At 39.4% G+C, this 18,806-nt stretch overlaps 1 long non-coding RNA gene across 2 annotated transcripts in view; it reads left to right on the forward strand.

Annotated features, from left to right (window-relative positions):
* Positions 1 to 18,055, forward strand: part of LOC142601432 (uncharacterized) — a 64,925-nt gene extending 46,870 nt beyond the window's left edge. For both annotated transcript variants that reach the window (XR_012834988.1, XR_012834987.1), the window contains exons 2-3: positions 16,731 to 16,892; positions 17,166 to 18,055. This is a non-coding gene — a long non-coding RNA (uncharacterized LOC142601432). The remainder of the gene's footprint in view (positions 1 to 16,730; positions 16,893 to 17,165) is intronic.
* The last annotated feature ends 751 nt before the right edge of the window (positions 18,056 to 18,806 follow it).

Genomic DNA, 18,806 nt, shown 5'->3' on the forward strand with positions numbered 1-18,806 from the left:
CCAGGTGGGAGGACAGGCCTATGTTTTAGGTGGCTGATGATGAGTGAGATGAATCTTGTCTCCAGCAAAGGTTCTTGACTTATGGTGAAAGATGGGATCTCTGCACAGGAATAACTATCAAAACAAGCTTCTGGCTTTGCATCTGAAGTGCTTTTTTTTCCCTCTGAGGGCATGTTCATAACTATTTCTAGAGGTATAGGCCATTAAAGGAAATGTTTCATCACCTTGGCAGATAGACTTTGGGCCACATGTACACCATAATCACTGAAAGATTGTCCTCTTTCTCCTTCCCACTACCTTGTCATACCATGGATGGTTTCTCTTCTCAGCTTGCTGTCGGTAAAGGGACTAAATCTGGGAAAGCAACTTGACCTGCTCAGGGGGGAGGGAAGACCATGAGAACAACCAGAGAACACCTCCAGTTCAAGATCTGAGTCCCCACTATCCACTCACTTTTTAGCACCTCACACCAGTGGTCTAGTTGCACAAAGACCATTCCTACATTTATTCAAGTCTATTCGTCCTTTTTTTTCCACTGCTATATATATATATATCTCACATAGCAGTGACTACTGTTTAGCCTCACCGGCTGAGGTAAATGTCATAAAACAACTGGAGTCATTTATAAGGGCCAATTCAAAGCTGTATTGCATTTTTTAAAAAATTTGTCTTATCAATGCTTACTATCACTATAGTAACTGCACATCTTCTAGTCATGTATTAAATGACGTGACTAACATCTGTTGCGTGTGGTTTGTTCTGTTTTGCATCCTCTTCCAAAATTATAGAATTAAATCTGTCGAGTTGAGTGCTCTGGTTTTGGTCTTTTCCATTTAAATGTACATGAAAAGTAAGAGAAGACAGAGTGAAGAACTACAACATGTGCTCAAGGGAGGAGAGGTGACAGCGGTGACAGTCTTTAATCCCTGTGGGTGATTGCTTTGCCCTGAGAAAATTTGTGGTCACATTTTACTTTTGTGCTAGAAAACAGTTGCACCAGGGAGGAACACAAAAAAGAAAGAAAAATTCCTAAACCTGCCCAGTTAGATGTTCCTTATGGGTATGGCTGTGAAAGCAGTTGGATGCTTGGTTTCAGTTAGTGTCAGTTTAAGCAATCCAGCTTAAAAAAAGTCTATCTCCAAATGCTCAAGGACCCCTGGGCATATATCTGGGCACCAGCCCCAAAACAGCTGTTGGCCACTGGAGCTGTGCTCAGGAAAGCAGCCGAAGCTATTCAGATAGCCCTACACGAGCCAGCTTTGGGTGGTAGGACTGTCTGAACTGTGGAGAAGCTGGGGCCTGTATTGTTGCATCTCTTGGATGCAATGACCAGGACAGCAGGCTTGAGTACACCTGAAGTAGCAACCTGTGCCATTCCAGGACCAGCTCTGAGATCTGCACATGTCTATGCTAGCAAACCTCCTCATTCTTCAAAAGAAGGTAGCTTCATGCAAACTGCCTGCTGGGGAAGGTCCCTGGCCTGACTTAATGTGTGACCTGTGCTGAGGGGTGGTTTCTGTTTAATTTATTAGTGTGAGAAACCCTACAGAAACACAGTGTAGCAAAGGGAAATTTCTCTTTTTCTTAGTCCCCTTGCTTTTTCTCCTCATTTGATAGTGGCATCTCTGTATCTTTATACACGGACTGCTCTTGTTGACCTCTGGCATTGCTTCTGCATGAATGAGGTTACTCAGCTCATTTTAGCGTTACCAGGATTAAGGCCTTAAATCATTACAAGTTTTCTTAAGCTGCTTAAGGATTATCAGGAAAACAGCAAAGGTGGGGCAAAGAACTGCACTAAAATCTCCTGTATGGAGAGAAGACTTATTCAACTCTGAGCTGAATTTGCATTTTTTCCTCAGTGATGCTTGAAGCTGAGCACACTGCTTTCAAGCAGCTGATGCTTTGCAAGCCAGTTTGTTCAGTTTAGGGTGTAGGTAAAAGTGTTTTCCTGCAAAGAGAATAATTATACGCTCCCAAAAACACAGAAGCATCAGAATTCACAGCATGCTTTTTACAAGGGTAATAAAGTTTTATATGCATACACAGAAGAAACGGTTTGCAGCAAAATACTTAATGCACCCAATTATCCCCCAAAATAAATGGATGGGAAAAAAACTGGCAAAATTTGGCTCATGGTTAATTATTTCACATTTGAACCTTTCTGTTCTTAGCTATAAATTCCCATTTCTGCCACCCATTTCTTGGTACTTGGCCTGGACTCTTGCAACTGCACTCTTAGCATTTAGGAGACTGCCCAATGTCAGTGTGAAGAATATGGGAAAGGCTTGACATCAATTACAACATTACACACAACATAAAATTTAATGGCTTGAATCAGCCTTTCATTGCTATTTAAAGCAACCGTGTATGGTTTTTCTAAGATCCTAAAAATTAACCAGCTTCTAAAAGGTCTAAATTTTTCAACAGCACGGGATCTTACCCTGGGTTTTTTAAAATGTTATTTCAGTTCTGTGATATAACTGGGGGGAACATTTGACAGGTAAGTGGATTTTTTAAAGTAAAAAAGAAATTGATCTCCTGGGCAAATGAGAACTCTGTGGGGTAAATTAAAAGAAATAAAGTCGATCAGATTCTCCGCTGGCTCTCACTCTTTGCAACTCCTTTGAGAGGAGGCAAGCCGAGGCAGTGAGCCTGCTGGGCTGAGACCTGGGGAAGAATTTGGCCCGTAGATTTTTATGTTTGTTCTTAAATAATCAGAAATCGTCTCAAGGACTTGGGTGGCTTGGTGATAAAGTGCTGGTTTTCCACCTTTGCGGCCAGAGTCAGAATTTACACGGCGGCCTCAGCTTTGTCTCTCACCGATGTGCGATCATCTCGTAAAACACCAGTTTCTGCCCAGGGGAGACCCAGGCAGAGCAGGAGCGGGACCTGGCTTGCCTCTCACCTCCGGTAAGGGTGGTCCGTGCAGGTCAGAGCCGAGGTCGCCCCGAGGGCGGTGCGAGGAAGCTTGCTTGTCCCGCAGCTGCAAATTCTGGGCCGTGGATAAATAAAAGGCTCAGTTTCTAATTTTTTAACTAAATAATCAGCTAAAACTTGGGGAAAAAAAGAGATCCTGAAACTGTTCTTAAAGGAAAAAAAAAAGTCCTCAGGAGATCTGCAGATATGTTTTTACTCAGTTTGCTGAAGTATAATTAAAAAGCCACTTTGATGCAGAGTGAAATGGTTGCACACAGATCTTGACCATCCTACCTTTAATAAATGGCTAGTGGGGAGAAATATATAACCTTTACATTAGGAATGTTTCACTGATTTTATTTACAGTCCATAAAATTTTACTTCTCTGAACTGCTGCTGTCTGCCAGGAGTAGCTTTAGTTTGGACTGGATGGGCAAGGATGTTTAGTGAGTTTTATTTCATACTGTATGAACACCGGTGTTTTTTTGGAAATATTTTTTCCCAGATGAAGTATAGCTGTAACCACAACCTAGGTCACAAACATTTCCTGGAGGGGTTGTGAAATTTTCCACAGAATCTGATGTTTTCATAGTTGATTTTTCTTCCATTTAAAATGTATCTGGTTTTAAATACAACATTTTGCCTTATCAACACTGGGAATCACATATAAATTTTATTGACTATATGGAAAGAAATAGCCATGAGCCTTTAGCTTAGAAGTCTCCAGATGTCTCAGAAAATCTTGGAAAAATCATGCAAAAGTAGTCATAATTTCAGGTACTCGACAAGCAGCTTTTCCCCACAAAAGCTGGGCATCTTCTGTCCTCCCACCCGAGTTCTGGGAGAGAAGCCAAAGGGTGGAAGAGTTTGAGATGGGACCGTGTCATATCCCCCTTCCTACGAGTTGTCCTAAAGGAGACAAGGGGGACTGAGATTCCCAAAGGTAGTCAGCAAGGCCTCTTGTTGCAACCAGGGAGATTGGTGAGGGGTAATTCAACTTCCATTAGATCTCAGGCCAACACACACACACATATATAGTTTCTGCAAAGCATTTGAAACGCAGCCTAATTCCTCACCCAAACACCACACCCGCTTAAAGGGAAGACTGGAGTCACCTCTAATGTACATGTTGTGATTTAATGGGCAGTATGAATGAAACTCTCCCACAAAAAGTAAACATCAGAAAAGAGAAACTTGTCCTGAACCTTGAGGGAGGAAAAATCCCAGATTAAAACCCAAGCATTGGCCATAATATCATCTGGAAACCACACCAGCTGGTCTTTTACCTGATACATGTTTGGAACATAATAAAAATGAATGTGAAATGAATAATTTTCATATTGCAAATTATCTAAAAATTTATTTGCAGAAAACAAAATTTATCTCATTACCTCAGTGGTTTAAAGGTCCTCAAATCTCTGTGTAGTTTAATGGACAAAAAGATATTTAAATAAAACATTGTCTGCTGTTGGACAGCAAGACTTTCAAACTGCAGCTTATACATTTCGAACAGCCCCCAACAATTCAGCCACACAAGACATAAAAAACCCTAATCAATGCCACTTTTACATAAAAAGCAAAAGACTATGTTTCCCATCATAAAATGTTATGGTGTTTACACAAAAGCTGCAGCTAACCTCATAAAACTCTATTGATTTCCCAGTGGGGTCCTCAGAGGACACTTGGCTGTGTTAGATGACACACTGATTTCTAGCACCAAAATAACCCTGGTTTCCTTTTGGAGACTAGATGCATAATGCTGCTCTTATCAAGTGGGCCTTTTGATGAGCTCATCATGAATTCCTTGTTCAGAGAGCTGTCTCTCACAAAATTCACCTCCAGTGGTTTTTTTATGGAGATAGACAAAACCACTGTAAGTAAATCATAAAATTCAGAATTTCTGTTATTTTGCTCTGGGTTTTCTTTGGTGGTAGGGGAGGTTTTGTCCTTTTAAAGGAGTGCCTCTCACAGAACATTATTCAATAGCTGCAATAAATAGTCCAATTCTTAGAACAGATAAAGATCAACAGGGAAAAAAAGTAAAGAAAAAAAGAATTCATCAGAAGAAAAAAAAGAGAAAAATAAGATTAACAGAAAATCTCCTGCTGACTTAAATTAATTTTAAATGAGGCATATACTGAGAATTTCTGTTTGTAAAAAGTTTTTACACCAGGCAATTAAATAGACTTTTCTCCAAAGACAACAAACTTGCCATATTTTCAGAGACACGTCAAAAGATTTTTATACAATAGTCAACATCAAATGTTTGATTTTTCCATAGGGTAAGTAAAAGACAATGATGTGAAAAAATAATAAAAATATGACCAAATTCTCTGTTGTGGCTTAAAATGTTATATAAGATTTAAAGTCTTATAAAACCTGAAGTCTTCTGGTAAAAATTCATTGTTATAAAAGAAAAAGAATAAGAATAGGAAAAAAGAAAGAATTGATTTCTTTCTGTTCTTGAATCTTATAGAAGTTAAATGAACTGAACAAATTAAATCCTTACTAGACAGTTACACCAACTCCAATTAGATGCTGTTCCAGAATAACTTACTTCTCCCACTCCTTTTATTTACTTAAAAACATTTAATATTACTGTCTAAATCATAACAGGACAAGTCCTACTCTTTCCAGCTAACAGGAGCTAGGGAGTGCTTTCTATGGAATAGATCTAGTCCTACAAATTCAGAGATTGCAAGATGAAACAGATTAAAAATAAAGATGAATTGTGTCACGTCACAGGTCTTAAAATTAAGATAACTCCTTGCAAAGAGGCAATAACAGTTAGTTTACAGAGAAATTTTGGAATGAAAAATGGAGAGAGAAAACATGTTTGTTGGGTAATCCTCATCTTTAACTGATAAAGGGTTTTAATATGTGCTTTTCTTTCCCCTCTTGCTCAATTAAAAATATGTTAATACAATGTTAAGTATGAGATTTAAACCCACAAGAGTCAGGAAATTCAGAATTAAGACTCCCTTGGCAACTTTAATTCTGTTCCCATTGTGCATATTATATTTTATGATGGGGTCTTTCATTACATGATCACATAACACTGGGGCAGTATGACATGCAAAGACTGTGGTTTTGTGTGGAGATTATGGAGGTTAAAGAAATGTCAGTGTCACTAAGTAGTCTTGCAAAAATGTAACAACTGCAGTTTTTATAAAATTATTGCTTCATTATTAAAAACAAAAATCACTTCGAGTGTACTGTTCTACACAAGCACCTTCTTCTTAATAATGCTATGTGCAAATGCATAAACGGATTTTTTTCTCTTTGTTTCTACACAGGCTGTTCCCAAAAACTTTGGAGAGGATCTTCAAGACCCGTGTAGGTGTATGTTAGGAAATTCTGCTTTGTCTTTTTTATCTTTGGAAACAGTGTGAGTTGTATCAAGCTCTGGGAAGATGCTGGGCTACTGTTCTGGAAGATGAACAGTTTTGTTAACCACAAAAATAAGTTTTGGGAATTTTTTCCTATAAAAATAAAAATGCTCAAAAATATTCCCTAAAACTATTTAGTATCTTGTAAGTAAGGTGTGAACCTTGCCAACTTTTAAGTTAGGGGGACGTTTTCAGAAGCACTCTCCTCATTTCTGTGAAGAATTTTTGATTTGGAGACATAAAGCTGTATTGGAAGTAAAGATCTGAGACATTCTTCCTCAAGCCCTCTTGACTGTATGGGCACTAAGATGCCAATTTCTGTTTGGACATTATCTCGTAGACATGCAAGTTCTGTAGGTCTGAGGTAAACCCACCATCTTAAACAACCACCCAAGTAGTATGAAGATACATCCATGGCTGCACAGACTATCCCAGTCCTCAAGTAGGAAATCTTAGTCATTTCTCTTTTATTTTATGGCAACCACTGTGTCAATTTTTTTTTTTTTTTTTTTCTCGGAAGGGAGACCTCTCCATGTGTGGAAGATCTTTTAAAGAAGGACTAGTAGTTCCCTGGTTGATGATAGGAGGAAAGTTGTCCTGTTGTGCATTGTGTCCTGGCAAGCTCTCTGTGTAATGGTGCATGTGCCAGGATCAAAAGCACAGGAATATATCCAGAAGGATGATTTGAGGGACAGAAGGCATCCCAGATGTCTTGTCCAAGTAAGGCATGTGCTACAGCCAATGGCAGAGATGGTTGAAATGTTTCGAAATATACTTCACATTTTCAACACTTGGGCCAGGAACTTAAGTCAGCTCTATCCTTTGGCATGATTACTTCCAGGTTTTCTTTTTTTTTTTAACTTTTTTTTTTTTAATATATTATTTTTTATCTTCTTTATAAGCTTGCTTAATTTATCACAGAGAGGGTAAGATGGTGAAATTTAATGACCTGTGACAAACACAAGGTCAGTTTAGATGATATATAGATCTCATCTGTCCCTAAACTTCATTATTTGATCAATTTTTGGAAGAAGTCTAGTTGCATAGCTTAAAGATTTAACTTGCAATGAAATTTTAAGTACTTAGTTAATGAGTTTCAAAATGTCAAAATTCCCTCTATAAGCAATGAAAAGATCCAGGTGCCTTTGAAATTTAACCCCATAATTTAGAGATAGAATCCTCCCTGCAGGGCACAAGGAATTTGAAGATGGACATTTTGGCCTAAGAGGCACATGCAAGATCCCCTTGCCAGGATTTTTCTATTCCAGCCCATATGGAAGCCAGCGGGCACTAAGCATACTGCTTAGGCTGAAATTTCTGCACAGATGAAGTCTTACAAGTAGTATTTAAAAGGAATACAATTTTTTTCTGAATACTTGTAACTTCAAGCTGGCATGGCAGTGGACATGCAGTGCTTCTTAAAACCAGTCACATGTTACTGGGGAAATTAAGTAGAACATAAAGATCCGAAAGTCTGGCTTTTTCACATCTAATCTTCAAACATATTTCAGTATCTAATGCTTAGTAAACTCTGCAGGAGTTATGAACCTGAATGAAATATGCCCCTGAGCTAGGCACATAGACCTCAATTTTCTTTTCAGTAACATGGCAATGACAGAAATACCGATCTATTCCACCTGGAGGAAGGCAGGAGAGAGGAAGAATCTTTTTGAACATCTCTTTGGAAAGAGGATCTGAGATTCCTCCCAGCTAGCCTAAAACTTGTTTAAAGTCCCATTCACTGAAGTTAGGATCTGAGCTTAGTTATGAACTTAGGGGTTCATAAAAGTGATGCCCTTTCACCTGCATGTGAGAAAATAAAATCAGATAAAAGAATCTTTGTCTACAAATGCGACCAAATGTACATATTATTGCAGTGTGCTCTGTGCCTGCAGTGCTGTTCACACTCACTTATCTTCCCTCTTCTGGCTGAATTTCTTTTTAGCAAACGGATGTTCATTTCTGCTGCAGAATAAGACTGCTCAGGTTTCATGGGTTGTATTTTTAAACAGCTGCTACTGGGAAAGGCTGGTAATGGGTATTTTGTCTCGTACCTAAGAGCATTGTCTTAATGACAAGGCTGGAGGGTGATTGAAATGTGGCAGGACGACAAAGACAAGTGGTGCTGCGGACACAGGCACCACCACCACACTTCAATGCACCAGCCCTCAGCCCCTGGTAGGAATTTCTGGCTTCAAGTAAGCCAACTAATCTCTGGGTGCTCCTACTATAAAATGGAGGTAGTGTGATCTTGTTCCTCCTCCTTTTATGTATTTTCTTAATCTTTTACTTCATTGAGTTCTTTGTGGCAAGCACTGTCCCTTGCTATGTTTGACACTCATACTTGTAAATAATTATGAACGATGACTTCAAGGGATAAAACTAAAAGCTGCAAACTCTGAGGGCAGACACGTGCTGTTCAATACCAAGAGGGTTGTAAAGGTTTCTCCTTCCTCTCCTCTTCTTTTGGATGTTAAAGACATAATTAGTAACATGTTTCCTGCCTTTGACATTAAGTACCACCTCAGACAAGAAACATAATGACATTTTGTCAGCACAGACATAAAAAGGTTAGATTCAAAATGGTGGCATTCCCCATTCTTAACTAGATAGCTTCAAAGAGATTTATAACCAGCTGTAGTTTTCCTCACATGGCTGTCCTTTCAGTTCCAACTTTTTAAAGTCTCTGGTGAACCCAAAGCTTTGCATGGTCTGACATTTGAAGTATAATTTTTTTTTTTCCTTAAAGTAGCAAGATCCTTCTTACTCCTGGTGTTTCAAAAAAGAAAGGAAGAGAAGAAAAAGAAAAAAAGAAAAATAAAAAACCCGGGCAAGGATATAGACTAGCTCTCATTCAGAAGCAGTTGCTTTGTTGCTTTGCCAGGTTTGTTTGCTAGCATGGAAACCATGTTGGACTGTAAGTGTACTTAATGCAAGTGGTCCTTTCTCTCTGTCTTGGGACTCCTCAGTGGGGATTGGAACTAGATGATCTCTGAGGTCCCTTCCAACGCAAACCATTCTATGATTCTACGACTGAATGATCTAAGTTTTAGCCAGGCCCTTATAGCAGCAGGCAGTTTCAGGACACTGTGGGTACAACTGTCTCACTTGCAGGGTGAACCAGCTACAGAAATTAATCTGGCTGGATAATTATTGTGATTTTTTTGGTGAGATTCATTCCCTGCTCTGATTCACTGGGTGAGTGCACAATCCCAAATCTCATTTAATTGGTGCAGGTTAGAACATTGCCTAAATTAAGCATTGCAATACAGCTACATTAAGTCATGATGAGCTATACCTATTCTTTGTCATTGTTGACATAAATCTAAAAAAAGAAGAAAAATAAAATGCTGGAAATTCAAAGTATCAGTATTATTAATTTTCAAACAAATGTTTTTATGCACAGTAATTTTATCCACAGGAATTACGGTAGCCTAATATGACATCAATTTGAAATGAAGTAACTTAATTTGAAATGTCTATTGCTCATAGAAAGCATTTTGAAATGTGTCAATAACTGTGTTCATTAAATATTACCCTAAAAACTCCTTCACTTTCATACTGTGAGAAAATGTTTGACATTAACTATTTCTTTTCAATAACAACATTAATTCTTTTTCATTGTACAGTTGATAATAAACACAATGATACTTCTAGTCCCCAAGCTAATTGTGACAAATGGAAGATTTATTTTCTATTCCAGCTCTGTAACCAGTATGAGAGACTCTGAGCAAGCAGCTTTCATTCATTTCCCCACCAGTCTGTAAAATGAATATAAGGATAACTTCTAATTTATCTTAAAAATTTTGAAAGAAAAGTACTGAATTAAGTATTCTGATTCTGAACAGACTTCTATGCCTCTATGGAAAAGGGGATCACTCAAGGTCACACTGGAGTGATGGTTAGGTTTCACTTTTTTTGCTGCTGTGTTCATATTTACTTATTTAATATGCCACCTGTAGGCAGTAGGGATTGTTTATTTTTTACAGATGTGCTACTATTGGATGTTATGTAGGGGTCAAGTTAATTTCCTCAAATATCTTACCGTGTCAGACATCTTTTCTTTTGAACATTGTTTTCTTTTTCTTTATATATGAGGCCCTTTATGCTGAATCAGTAGCTCATACACTTGCAGTTAAATATGAACTGGTACTGTGGCTTCAGTGAGTCATCAGTTTACCCTTCTGCTACCTGAGCAGTCATGCAAAGGGGAGATGGAGGTCACTCCTGTGACAGGAGTTTGGTCAGCTTGTCAGGTTGTTATAATGGGTGCTTAAAGTCACTTCTGATTTCAGACAAAATATATAACAAAATATGTAACAAAAGTGCCATAAGTGGGGATGGTAAAGAGACTCCAAAAGTGCATTCCTAGTGCAAATGCAACAGTGGTATAGTCTGATTGATTTCATACTATTGTGATATTGTGAACTGTCATTCTAGTTTCATGAGAGAAAGCTGGTGGGTTTTTTTCTTTTTTCTTTTTTTTTCCTTTTTTCTTTCTTATTTTATCAATTGTTCTATGATTTCTATAATTTACTTAGTGTCCCCAGGATTCAGATTCACAGCATAATAATCTTTCTAAAGCTATTATCTCTTCTTTTAGTTCTAGTAATGGTTTGCCAAACTAGACTTTCAGAGTTCTTTGGGATATTTACACACAGTGGCAAAGGAAATAGGAAAGTGGTTGAATCTCCCTTCTACCGATACAGAAACTGAGGCAGGTGCTGGCGGCTAACTTTAACACGTCTCCAGTTTAATAAGAAAAGTGCAGCCCACCAGACCACAAGCAGCCTGCAAACACTGTCCAAGTGGGTAAGGCAGTGCCTGGACTATGAGGCCATACTGCCCTTTCCTCCTGCAGAGCAATAATAAAAAGCCCGAGTTAAAGTCATCTTAAGGGAAATATCCTGTAAGGTTAAAAATAAAATGGGGGAAGAAAACAACAAAAGGATTTGTTGATTGTCTCTGCTCTCCATCCTGCCTGGCAGCCCCCTTTATGGTCTGCCTTATGGTCCTGCCAGTCAGGAAACAGGAATTAAAGATCTGTCAATCACAGATGGCAAATATACGCTATCCCATCCCATGAGCCTTTTCTTCTGCAATGTGGCTACCTAGTCAACAAAGCCATTTCCAGCTGTTTTTGTCTTTTCCTGCAGGCTGAATGTGGCTGATGAGTATTATTTGAAACACCATTCAGCCCACTGCTGGGGAGAGGCTGGCTGTTAAATGTGCGGCATTTTGGGCTGCTGCTGGAGAGGACAAGAGGAGAGAAGTGCACAACAGGATTACACATGGTCATCCTGTTTGTTAGCGCCCGCTTGGCTCCCATCCTGTGTCCTGGTCAGAGCCCCTCCGGGAGGGTCACCCGGCGGACTGCAGTCTCTGCTCTTGCTTTGAAGTCCCCCCCCGGGAGGAAGCAGGTGGGCTGGGATTTGTACTTTTTCCGAGTCTGAAGGATGTTAAACTCTTGTCTTCCTGGAAAGTGAAGCCATATCTCCTGTAGAGGGGGCTGCTGGGGATGATGAGAGAAGGGGGCAAACCGAAATACAAAAAAATACAAAAAAGAGATCTTCCCGTGAGAGAGCAAAACTGCCTTATGATCCTGACTAGTTCTAAGGCTGACTTTCTGGAAGCTGACACTTTTTGGGAAGCCTAAGCTAAAAATATTCCTTTACATTTAGTGACTGCAAGGGAGCACATTTCAGAAAAGAACATGTCACCTTCAGGTTCATTTCCCTGCAGTCTAGAGGAGCCTATATTCCCTAAACTTTGAGGCTCTCTCTTTTATCTCTTTCTCTCTCATTTCTTCTCCCCCCCCCCCCGATTACTACTTCATTCAGCATTGTGTGGATTGTGAGGACTAGGGAGGACTAGTTACTGAAACATTAAATGGCTACAGCAACCTAGACTGTGCAACAGATTTCTGATTTTTGTCTTAAATCCAAAGAAGATTTTTTAGGTTTATATGAGACCAAGTCAACCAGGGTTTCAACTCTTGAAGAAACATAATGTTTTCTGGTGGAAGGGAGCAAATTGTAGTACTTCAGGGAAAGCGCTCAGTGTGTCCTCCACTATATTGCTGAGTATACATTTGACTTTCCCTCTAAGACCCATGAAACAGGTAAAATAGTGGAGAAGAGAATACTGCTGATACCATCTGTCTTTGTGAACTTGTAGGTGAAACAATTCCTATTAACAAAAGGCCTTAATCTTCTTTCAGTGCTGTTGGCTGTGGGTAGAGTAGAATTGGGCTTCTTTCAGAATTTTTCAGTTTCGGGATTTCTTTTGTGTGAATACATTGTGAAAACAACAGGATTTTATCCAAGATGACTGCAGCCATTTTATCATGCAGTTTCCCTCTGTCAGGGAAATAATTTCAGATTCTCCAGCAACCCTCAGTCCTTCTACAGCTCAAAGCCTTGTGCTTGCCTTTGAGATGATCAGGAAAGATGTACAGCTCACATACTAAATGTGCTAAATCTACCTCTTCTTTCCCCAAAAGGCCATTTCAGTGCTTACTCCTGTCCGTCAGGCAAGTGAAGGGAAAGGACTTATGTGTGTCAGAATGGCTATGCTGGATCAGAGTAAAGGTCCCCTCAGCTCTGTCTTGACTCTGACAAAAGCCAAGGGAGACATCCAAAGCCAGGGGAGGTCATGCAGAGATATTTCTGTCTTCTGTCTCCTCCCACCCAGCCTCCAGCGATCTGGGATTTCCTGAGCTTGTTGTAACATCTTGGTGGACCCTAAATTTAATCTGAGTACAATGCCTTTCTATAATTACTGTATTTGTTTTGTATTGGTACAGATTGTAGTCAGCCTAGAGTAGCACAGAACACGTATTAGGTACTACAAAAATATGGGACAGAAGGGCCCTCTCTGCCCCAGCAGGACCATGCTGACAGTGAATTTACAGTGCTGGTATGTGAAACACATTAAAGATTTTAAAGCAGAGGAGGGCGAGGCAACTGTGAGACACTATTAGTCTGCAACAGTATCAGCACTTCAAGTTTGATCTACGTGTTTTCCACTTTTCTGTAGAAATTATGACAGAGGAAAGTTCAAGAGAAGAGCCTGAGGGATGCTTCTTGCCAAGGAAGGGCAATGCAAAAGTTAACCACCCTCTCATCTCCTTTTATTTTTAAACCTTTTTAATCATCTCCTTGTTTTAGTGGCTTACAAAAAATTCTTGATCATGAAGGGGAAGTACATGCAAAAGTATAAGGTGCTTCTTTGGCAACAGCCAATGTGGATGCTCAGGCTCAACAGCAAGGGAAAATGAAAGGAAGATTGTTCTTTTGGTATTCATAAGAAAGGGGAGGTGGTAGGCAGGCAAAATATATTGAAGGACTTGAAGATACAGCAAAGAAAAAAGAGAGAAATCGGTGTGGGTAAAGTGATGTACTGGGAAAATGATTTTCCAAAGGACTTTCGGAGCTGATATGAATGGAAACGATGCTGTTGCCCAGGAAAGAAATCACTGCAGTCTTCATCCTGACAAACTGCTCCAGCTCAAGTTTTCTGTTTGGTTTCTTGTGAGAAAGGATGGTAAGAGTTACCAATCACTAAACACCAGTGACCTATTGTAAATCCCTGGGATCAGCAAACAGCCATGATGAGTGTCAGGCAGTAATTCCAGTGCTGCAGAGCAGCAATTCTTCAAGTGCTGAGTGTGGAAGAACTTGGAGAAAATTAAGTTCCTACCCACATGTTTCAGATGTTTTGTTTGTACTGTCCAATAAAAGCTGTGAAGCCCATAGGTACAGTACCCACCTTTTCTTGATCTGCTACAATCTTCATGTGTTGTGGTGTTGTGTTTTTTTTTTTTAATATAAAACTGCCACATTTTTGTTTGCATGGCCATAAATCTTTAAACAAGATCCTAGGTTTTTAGCATTAAAAAAATATTGAAAAAAACCTTTATGAAAGATAATAGTCTATAATATTTCCTCTCACACTGGAGTTCATCTTATCTTCTTTGTCTTTCAGCATCAGCCTCAACACTAGATAATTACACCTTTTTAATTTTTCAGTGATTTTAATGAACACGGTGCAACTGAAAAATAAGCACTACACCTGCCAATTTCCTTCCATTCCCATCCCTCTCATAATTTGTTCCTTTACGCTGGTTCCAATAGCCACTCTCCTTGGTAGCAGAAATACTGTAACATTGATGTCTGTCGGCTTCTCTTTCTTCGTCCTCTCCCCTTCAAGTATATAGCTTACTGCTCTTCTCCAAATGGCAAAAACTCTGAGGAACAGCCCCTTGCTTAACATGTCAAAATGTGAGTTCTGGCTGGCGATTGCTTTGGTTTTGTTCCCTTGAGATATGACGGTGCCAGAAATCAAAGCATAATTCTGCAGATGTTGAGATCCTGTAAGCCCCCTAGGTTGCAAAGCTAAGCCATAAAGCCAGCTGGCACCGTGTACGTGCACTAAGAATGTAAAAGTATACATTTTAGTTTTCAACCAACAATGACCGACTGCTGGTAACTTCAACAAAGTGGAGCATTGCTAGCTTTACTTTTGGCGAGCAAGTGGCTCTCTGCATTCCCCTGAGCTCTTCTTCTGTTCTAGTGCTGCTGTTTTAAAGATGCTGCTCAGAAGTATAGAAGTTTCTTTGGTTCCTTTCCAGCATATCTGCTGTTCTTTAAAGGGATACCGCACTCTGACAGCACCTTCATTTCACGGCAGAAAATTTAAGAGTTATTTCAGCTAACCTTAACCTTGTTGATTTCAAACTGCTTTTCCTTTCTTCTAAAGGAAATGCATTCATGGGAGAGGAAAAAACCCCACAATGCCTAAATTAAAACAAGAAGAAGATGGTGGGACAGCTAGCAGGCTCGTCTGCAAAGAGGCAATAGATAGTCAAAATGTGTGTGTAAGCTTAGCTGGATATGGCACAATTCTGTGCTCTGCACTACTGGGAAAATTGAAAAATACATATTTAAATTTCTGAAGGGGTTGGGCAATAAACAGTAGCATCATATCTTTTAATCTGGAATTTTCCTTTCACGGGTTTATTTGAGTCCATTCAGTGCAGCATGCCTTTGCTGAATCTTGAGAGTAGACATAGCTGGTTAAAGCAATGATGATGAAGGTGAGAGGTTTTCTGAGATGTTTTGCAGATAGGTCTGCACAGAGCAGGGTGAGAAAAAGTTTCCCACTTCCTCCAAACTTTTAGAATTTGGAAATGCTTTTTATTTCCTACTAGGACAAAGCAAAGGCCTTTCAACTTTTATATATGAAATCTATTCAGTGGAGACACTGCCCCAATATAGAAAGATGTTATGGTCTTGCGATTACTCAGGATTTGATAGAGTCAGCTTCAGACTGGGATGACAGAATTCACCCCAGGATCTCATCGATGCTGTGTGAACGATGCAGCGGGCACTCATGTTTGGTTCTCCAACGTCCAGCCTTGTACTCTGGCTACAATGTTGCTCTGAGCTTTTATTTTTCCCGGTTTTGATCAAAATTCCAGGACCTCAGGAACCTTTCCTAAAGCAAATTGCACCCAAACCGCTAGGTTCTCATGCACAGTTTACATTTCAATGAAGTGGTATTTTCCAATGAAAAAAAAAAAAAGTTTAATTGAAAAATTCCTGACAAGCTCTAATCCTATTAACTTCACTGTGGTTGCACATATGCTAATGAGAGCCGTGTGTGTGAGACTGTTGCTAAATTTGCAAAACACAATACCCAGGACATGCATATTATATGTAGTTTGACACAGGCACATATGGTTTATATTCTGTATTCTAAAACAATATTATGAACATTTTATAAGGTTGCAAAAGTGAGTATTGTAAATTCAAGAAATGCAAAAGTTATTGAGGCATGCACTTTGGACTCTCCCTCTCTCCAGTGTAATTGGCCATATACACCTTCCACTTCCTCTTCTCTCCCTGCTTGTCCCTCTCATATTCCTCCTCTCTCTCCTCAGTGCCTTTCCTCTCTGGATAGCCTTCCTTTTTAGCAAATAGCACCTCTCACGCATGGCTCTAATGTGGCACTAGATGCCATCATGAGCTGATATTGTTGTATTGCCTTCTCTTATCTTCTTTCCGTCCTGCCAGGTCAGACTAAGTTCTGCAGGGAAAAGGATATTTACTCCATGGAGTGTGGGCAGTGATTACCATGTAGGTGCATTGTTCTTGATTGCTCTTTGGACACTTCTGCAGCAAGCACAGTTCAGCAATAATTATTTCTCTAAATGCATGTGTCATGACATGTATTATTGCCTTTAGTTAAGCAATTTCTAACTTGCAAGGGATTACTTTTTTTGACAGGAGCTATCCTTATGTACCAAAATTATTGTAATTTTCCTCTAACAGTGCATCTTACTTTACAGATAAATAGTTGTTTCAATTTTGCTAAGGTATGTGATTGATGATTGATTCATTTTGATATTCACTCTTCCAGGCCTAGGCAGAAGTCTTTGCTGATGTGAAGATCCAATGAAATTGTCAGGGCACATGTACAATGATTTACCTCTACATTTTAGCTTTGAGACTGAAGACAGACACACGTTTCCTCAAGAGACAGAACAGGCAGACCTAATTGGGAAGGATGTCAGTCCAAAGGGTAGGAGCATCTCAGTGCCTTCATCAAAGTTGGTGTCTAGGCTAAGGTAGGCACCTGTGCTACATCATTAGTCAGTGGAGAAGGATGGCAGAGATTAAGTCCCCTTCAGTGTTACCTGTCTTAATCATCTATCTTTGGAGAGGATAAGTTGTCTTCTGGAGGCATTTAATTTGTTTAATCAAGAGATTTTAATCATCCTGCTTAGACACCATGACTAATTTTTAGCTGGCTAAAGTACGATGAAAAGAATCTCACATTTTGTTTCCATTTCAGGTGACTCCTGTTGCTTTCACGGTGTGGGGTCTTGTGTTGCGGCTTGCAGGACGGTGAGGAAGTCAGCAAGAGAGGGCACTGCACTGTATGTGTCCTGCGGCAGAGGAGCTGGTCTAAGCTGCAAGTTCTGTGATGTACCACAGCAGTTCTGGCATATAGACATTAATATCATGCTGACCTGAAAGCTTGACAAGCTGAAATATTTAGAATCCAGTTGACTTGACCCAAAAGAATGTATTTTGCTTACATTTTCCCTATGGAAAGCTGAAGCATTTCTGGAAAAAGTAACATTTTCCCACAGAAAACTGTTTTTCACTAAAGAAAAAAAGAAGTTTTGATGGAACATTTCCAACCAGCTGTAATTATAGTGCATACATAAAAGGGGCCAAATTGATGCTGTAAGGGCATTCCTAACTGCAGTCTATCCACAATCTCTGAGTGCTAGTCTTTGTAACATCATAACTTTTGAAAATTATGAAATTTTTGTCACATTCATAACTTCTTAAAAATTCACATAAACGTACTGTGTGGTATTCTGTGTACATTGACATGTGCTAAATTAAAGGGCAAAACCATGATATGGGCATTGGGCAAAAACCACCAAACTCATGTTCATGTCTAAAGCTGTTGCTGCGTCTGATTCCAAGTCCCTGAAGTGTTCAGTTTTATATCACTAGCAAGTGAAGAAGAGATGCAAATGATAATTCTTAAAGTGTGAAAAAGAATTTGGCCATTTTCAGATGAGCTGCAATCCAGTTTTCTTGGAAATAGGTACATTTTGGGGAGAATGGAGGGTTGTTGCTCTCCTCCCTGCAACCCCCACTGGAAGTAACAAGCTTATTGCATTTTACACCCAGGTGTTTGCCATAGAATCTGACACATAACCGTGCCCTGGAAAACTATAAAACAATATAATTTATAGAAATAAACTGAGTGAGAATCATTATTTTTTATTGGTACCACTTAATGTGCAGAAAAAGCATACTTTCCAAAAATATGGAATAAACGTTCTGTTAGCCTTATTGGGTCCAAATGTTAGGGTTTAAATTATTTTACTATGCAAACTTTCTTTCATATCTTGGCAGTAGTGATTTCCATTTTTATTCCTTTGGTATCCATAATCTTATTAGAATCAAAAACATATGCTTTGAAATCATTGGACAGATCCCTTCTCCCACCCTACCCCCTTCTCTCCATGTTAAAAAATGCACGGAAAAGACACTCTAGTATCGAGAATAACAGGAATGGTGTAGGAGAAAATGATGCAGACTACCAAGCCTGAATGGGAAAACAGTTTGAGAAATGTAGTTTGGTTTTTATGCTTTTGATTTGCAAGTCATTAAAGGTGCAAAAGTCTCCAAGCCTCCTGCTGGCTGCCATTCAGAGCCCCACTCCTTCTCCTGCTGCAGGAGGTGCTCGCACCAGGATCACAGATTTACAAAACGAAAAAGAGTACAGGCAGATTTGAGCTTTATAACACTTCTGGGGATGGAACACTTGCTGTAACCCATACATCTTGATGTCAGGGAATTGTATCTGTGGGGCTGAAATGTTAGCTCATTGCTATGGATTTATGAATATCCTTTTTTTTTTTTTATTAGTAGAGTAATGACAAATCTCTTAACATGAGAGCCCAGCAGT

Source organism: Balearica regulorum, chromosome 3, assembly GCF_011004875.1.
Source record: "Balearica regulorum gibbericeps isolate bBalReg1 chromosome 3, bBalReg1.pri, whole genome shotgun sequence".
NCBI classification, from domain to species: Eukaryota; Metazoa; Chordata; class Aves; order Gruiformes; family Gruidae; genus Balearica; species Balearica regulorum.